We start from the raw sequence: 7083 nt of genomic DNA, 5'->3' as shown, positions 1-7083 counted from the left end.
GCTTGAATATTGCTCACCAGTGTGGGATCCGTACCAGATAGGGTTGATAGAAGAGATAGAGAAGATCCAACGGAGAGCAGCGCGCTTCGTTACAGGATCATTTGTTGTTGTTGTTGTGGTCTTCAGTCCTGAGACTGGTTTGATGCAGCTCTCCATGCTACTCTATCCTGTGCAAGCTTCTTCATCTCCCAGTACCTACTGCAACCTACATCCTTCTGAATCTGCTTAGTGTATTCGTCTCCCCCTATGATTTTTACCCTCCACGCTGCCCTCCAATACTAAATTGGTGATCCCTTGATGCCTCAGAACGTGTCCTACCAACCGATCCCTTCTTCTGGTCAAGTTGTGCCACAAACTTCTCTTCTCCCCAATCCTATTCAATACTTTCTCATTAGTTATGTGATCTACCCATCTAATCTTCAGCATTCTTCTGTAGCACCACATTTCGAAAGCTTCTATTCTCTTCTTGTCCAGACTATTTACCGTCCATGTTTCACATCCATACATGGCTACACTCCATACAAATACTTTCAGAAATGACTTCCTGACACTTAAATCTATACTCGATGTTAACAAATTTCTCTTCTTCAGAAACGCTTTCCTTGCAATTGCCAGTCTACATTTTATATCCTCTCTACTTCGACCATTATCAGTTATTTTGCTCCCCAAATAGCAAAACTCCTTTACTACTTTAAATGTCTCATTTCCTAATCTAATACCCTCAACATCACCCGACTTAATTCGACTACATTCCATTATCCTCGTTTTGCATTTGTTGATGTTCATCTTATATCCTCCCTTCAAGACACCATCCATTCCGTTCAACTGCTCTTCCAAGTCCTTTGCTGTCTCTGACAGAATTACAATGTCATATTTCCTCTCCATGGATTTTAATACCTACTCCGAATTTTTCTTTTGTTTCCTTTACTGCTTGCTCAATATACAGATTGAATAGCATCGGGGAGAGGCTACAACCCTGTCGCACTCCCTTCCCAACCACTGCTTCCCTTTCAAGCCCCTCGATTCTTATAACTGCCATCTGGTTTCTGTACAAATTGTAAATAGCCTTTCGCTCCCTGTATTTTACCCCTGCCACCTTTAGAATTTTAAAGAGAGTATTCCAGTCAACATTGTCAAAAGCTTTCTCTAAGTCTACAAATGCTAGAAACGTAGTTTTGCCTTTCCTTAATCTTTCTTCTAAGATAAGTCGTAAGGTCAGTATTGCCTCACGTGTTCCAGTATTTCTACGGAATCCAAACTGATCTTCCCCGAGGTCGGCTTCTACTAGTTTTTCCATTCGTCTGCAAAGAATTCGCGTTAGTATTTTGCAGCTGTGGCTTATTAAACTGATTGTTCGGTAATTTTCACATTTGTCAACACCTGTTTTCTTTGGGATTGGAATTATTATATTCTTCTTGAAGTCTGAGGGTATTTCACCTGTTTCATACATCTTGCTCACCAGATGGTAGAGTTTTGTCAGGACTGGCTCTCCCAAGGCCGCCAGTAGTTCCAATGGAATGTTGTCTACTCCGGGGGCCTTGTTTCGACTCAGGTCTTTCAGTGCTTTGTCAAACTCTTCACGCAGTATCGTATCTCTCATTTCATCTTCATCTACATCCTCTTCCATTTCCACAGGATCATTTAGTATTCGCGAAAGCGTTACGGAGATGATGGATAAACTCCAGTGGAGGACTCTGCGGGAGAGACGCTCAGTAGCTCGGAACGGGCTTTTGTTGAAGTTTCGAGAACACACTTTCACCGAAGAGTCAAGCAGTATATTGCTCCCTCCTACGTACATCTCGCGAAGAGACCATGAGGATAAAATCAGAGAAATTAGAGCCCACACAGAGGCATACCGACAATCTTTTTTTTCCACGAACAGTACGAGACTGGAATAGAAGGGAGAACCGATAGAGGTAGTCAAAGTACCCTCCGCCACACACCGTCAGGTGGCTTGCGGAGTATGGATGTAGATGTAGATGTAGAAGATTATTATCACGCAGAGCCTATGAACGAACATCTCGAAAACGGCGAAGCTGGTCGAATGCACACGTGCTATTGTCGTGAGCATCTACGGAAAGAGTAGAAGGACAGTGAAACCACCACTAGGCGCTAAGTGGTTGGAAGTCTACGACTCTTCACAGGACGTGGGGCTTGGAGGCTTGTCCGCTCTTTAAAGTAGGATAAATGGCGATTTGTGGTACCTCTGCAGCAGACGACTCCTGCTTGTTCATATGTTGGCCTAACGACAACGTCAGTTACAATTGTAGTGTGCTTAGGATCATCCAGATTGGACCGTGCATCACAGTAAATGTGTCGGCTCGTCGAATGAATCACCTTTTTGCTACACCAGGTCGATGGTCGTTTCCAGAAATGCCGTCATCCATTTTGTAACCCGCCTGGAAGGCGGCGCGTGGGTCTGCTCCTTTAAACTGAAGGGTAGGCCGGATGTAGGAAGCGGATAGGAGCAAATGAGGTAAAAATCTCTTGGTACAGCTTTTAATGTAAAGGTGGTTTTACTATCTCACAACAATAATAACTTGAATACATAATAACGTGAATACCTAACTTTGCACTGAGGAGCACGTAGGTGCGAAGCCGGCTGTATCAAAGCTCACAAAAGTTACACAGGCAAAATCTGTAGTGGCTCGCCCACTACGAAAATGAAACAATGTTGGTTGGTCGTCACCTCGCCATCAAATGGGCAGAATCTGGAGCGGCGCTCGTAGAGGTGCACAGCACCGGCTAAAGGGCACTGTCGTCGGTGTCGATGTCGTAGTGCCAACCTAAGAACTTTTACGTACGCCGTGGCATCGTAGCTATCGATACCACAATCCAAGCTAACGGCTGCTCGGAAAGTGGACGCAGGCTGGTGGGACCAGCATTATGCTATGGGAAACATTCTCCTGCGCTTGCATGGAACCTGTGGTAGTAATCGAAGACACAAAGTCAGCTGCGGGCCACCTGCATCCCTTGATGCTTGATGTCTTTCCTGGCGGCGATGTCATCTTTCAGCAACATAATTGTCTGTGTCTCGAAGCCAGAATAGTGCTACAATGCTGCGACGAGCATGATAGTGAAATCACGTTAATGTCTTGATCACTAAATTCGCCGGATGTGAATCCGATGGTTCCCATTTAGGTCGCTATCGGGCGCTATTACTGCGTACACAAATCAGCAGCACTTATTTACGGGGATTGCATGACTTGCACGTAGACGCTTAGTACTACACAGCACCACAAATCTACCACCGAATAGTAGAATCGATCAATCGCAGAATCGGTGATATATCGCGTTACAAAGGGGGCCTAAAAAGCTATTAAGGAGGTGTTCATAGTATTTTGACTCGTCAGTGTATGTTTACATAGTAGTTTCACTGCAGCTCAGCTATCGAAACGGTAGGAGCAGTTAAATGAACAAACCAAACTTATGGAGATTGAGGAGAAATTAACAATTGGAGGATATATATACGCGAAACAGAGCTCAAGTCCATCATGGGCAAAGTTTCCGTGTGTTTTTGAGGCAGCTTCAAATAAATCGGTAGGCGTTTCGTCATGAAAATTGTGTAAAAAGTTACTAAACAATCAGTCGGCAACCTCGAGTGTGTTACACGTTTGCAAATTTGACGAACAGTTTCATGACTATAAACATTTTGAAAGAGGATGAACACTTAGTGTCGGACAGGTGCGTGGATATATGTGCTAAGGACTTGATGCCATTTAGCAGTATATTTGACTCCGTCCGAACAGGCCTTGGAAGGCCCAACGGTACCGACCGGCCGCCGTGTCATTCTCAGCCCACAGGCGTGGATGCGGATATGGAAGGGCATATGGCCAGCACACCGCTCTCCCAGTCGTATGTCAGTTAACGAGACCTGAGCCGCTACTTCTCAATCAAGTAGCTCCTCAGTTTGCCTCACAAGGGCTGAGTGCACCCCGCTTGCCAACAGCGCTCGGCAGACGGATGGTCACCCATCCAAGTGCTAGCCCAACCCGACAGCGCTTAACTTCGGTGAGTTGACGGGAACCGCTGTTACCACTGCGGCAAGGCCGTTGGCTATTTAGCAGTATATAGGCTTCCAAATGTAGGGCAAACATTCATTTAAATAGGACAAAATATGGCTCAGTGGACATTAAAAACCACATTCTGGTGGTATGCAACGAAGTGCAAAGAAGGCTTTGTATGAAAAAAAGCTTCTTCAGACATATACTTTTTAGATAACATAACATGAGAAGCGGACTTCGTGTTTGCTAAAATGCATATGGAGAATTTGGAATGAACTGTTTTGGCCACTTAGAATGAATTCAACGAAGCTGCAATACAAATCCTGAATAAAGTAATTAAAATTGGTATAACTCAGGTCAGATATCGCTGCAACACACTAAAGTTACAGGAACTAGACTACCAAAACCTTACTTTAGTTGGTGTTGCGTTGTAGTAGACATCTCCAGGTTCTTATTGCAAGGAATCTCGAATTTTTTAAATTGTCCTGCCTGCCACCGAAAACATGTATTAGAGGCGACCTGACGATGATCCGAAATGAGAACAGTCAGTTCTAGTCGAAAGAGGGCGAAGTTGAAAGAGAAAACCATTCATATCGAAATAAATGACGCCGAAATACACGGAAAGGAACAAAGGGCGAATGAAATTCACCATTTTATGGCCTGCAATCACCTAAAATAAATACATATTTCATTGAGCTCCGTCTTGTCATACTCGGGTAAAGAAAGGCCTGTCATCGACGTCCGAGTCTTACAACAAACACTACAATGAAAGCGAACAGAATAAACTGCAACGTAGCGCAGCACAGAGGGAAGACGGGCAGACAAGCAAGACTCCTGTAGGCTGCTTGGGTTAAGCGTAGCTTAGTTTTGATGGGAGTTCTTTTCCCAGGGAAACTTAAACATTCAGTGGCGAGAAACCTACACAAGAAAGAAAAGAAAGCAATATTAGAGTCTAACGGCCCGTCGACGGCGAGGTCTTTAGAGACGCGTTAGAAGCTCGGTTTTGAAAAAGATGGGGAAGGAAAGTGACCGTATCCTTTTCAAACAAACCACTCAGCGTCGACTTAAACGATTTACGAAAATGACGTAACATCTAAATCTAGATGGTAAGATGTTGATTTGAACTTATTTCCGTGCACACAGTCTATTGACTGGTTTGCAGCTTTGTACTAGTAATTGTTCTTCATATACGCTCAGATAATTTTCTCGGCGAATATGTAATTTAATTTTTTCTCGGATGTTCTGCCAGGGTTAATCGTTGGGTCTGCAAGAATTTTCGGCAACGGGACGTGATTCCGTCTTTATAAGTTACATGAAGATGGCAGCAAGTTTCGTTGCCAAAAACTGGTGCAACTCCAACAATTGACAGCGACAATGACCGAAAGATGAATCTTCAGTTGGCCAAGCCGTATATTTATTCATGCAAGGAACTGTTCAAGACCTTGATCAAAAAACTGTAGTTTCCCTAGATAGCTTCGGGCAAATGCCGGGATGGTTCCTTTGGAAGGGCACGGCCGACTTCCTTCCCCATCCTTCCCTTGTCCGATGGGACCGATGACCTCGCTGTTTGGTTCAAAAATGGTTCAAATGGCTCTGAGCACTATGGGACTCAGCTGCTGTGGTCATCAGTCCCCTAGAACTTAGAACTACTTAAACGTAACTAACCTAAGGACATCACACACACCCATGCCCGAGGCAGGATTCGAACCTGCGACCGTAGCAGCAGCGCGGCTCCGTACTGGAGCGCCTAGAACCGCACGGCCACCGCGGCCGGCTGCTGTTTGGTCCCCTCCCCCAAATCAAACAGTCAAACCAAAAAACTGTAACTATTGTGTATTTTTTTATTTCACAAAGTCTTTCCACAGAGGGACCACAGTGTATTTTACAACGAAATAAGACGTTGTACGTTTATGGGCAGTGAATTTCGTGCAATGGGAAGCAGAATGTGGCTTTCTCGAAGTGACTAGATTAATTTAACGCAAAGTGTTTCTCAAGAGATTACATAAAATACCATTTCCTTTCCTGACTCACATCAATGATCTGCATTCAGTTGTGACAGGTAACTTAATTTCGTGCTGGCATTCAGCTATTTTAAAAATGATGATAGGATTAACGTAGCAGGTAACAAGAGATATCTGGGCCTGACGACAGAGGGCAAGTTCTCATGGATGGTTTACGACATGCTGAATGCTGATACCTTGACGTAGAATATTGTCGACAGTCAGTACTGGTGAAACACTGGAAATTATTTACGTTGTATTCTTTAATTTCTTGATGACATGTATGATATTTTGGGGAACACATTGAAGATTTTCAACTAAAAGGCGATCTACCGAGTGGTTTTAATTAGTGAAGCCTGTGCAAGTCTTTGTTTAAAGAAGACGGGGTTTTTAGACTTGCATCGCAGGGCGTGTACCAGTTTTTGGGAATTCTGCTTGAAATTAGAAGTTGTTTGAAGGGAACAGCAACATTCCAGAATGAGATTTTCACTCTGCAGCGGAGTGTGCGCTGATATGAAACTTCCTGGCAGATTAAAACTGTGTGCCCGACCGAGACTCGAACTCGGGACCTTTGCCTTTCGCGGGCAAGTCCTTTACCATCTGAGCTACCGTAGCACGACTCACGCCTGGTAGTCACAGCTTTCTTTCAGGAGTGCTAGTTCTGCAAGGTTCACAGGAGAGCTTCTGTAAAGTTTGGAAGGTAGGAGACGAGATACTGGCAGAAGTAAAGCTGTGAGGACAGGTCGTGAGTCGTGCTTCGGTAGCTCAGATGGTAGAGGACTTGCCCGCGAAAGGCAAAGGTCCCGAGTTCGAGTCTCGGTCGGGCACGCAGTTTTAATCTGCCAGGAAGTTTCAATAGCAACATTCATTCATTGAATACGATACGGGAGAACCCTCTTTTTACGTTGAAAATACCTCCTCAGATCCTCCGACTACTGTTCAAAAAATAGTGTAGCATTCTGCAACAAACATTATTTATACGATACTTCCTGGAAGGTAGGAACTGTATGCTGGACCGAGACTCAAACGCTTCCACCCTTGTTACTGACAGAGAGCAGGTTTTCAAATCCAATCTGCAG

Source organism: Schistocerca cancellata, chromosome 2 (assembly GCF_023864275.1).
Source record: "Schistocerca cancellata isolate TAMUIC-IGC-003103 chromosome 2, iqSchCanc2.1, whole genome shotgun sequence".
NCBI lineage: Eukaryota > Metazoa > Arthropoda > Insecta > Orthoptera > Acrididae > Schistocerca > Schistocerca cancellata.
The sequence above is the reverse complement of the archived record's forward strand: the minus strand, read 5'-3'. Positions refer to the sequence as shown.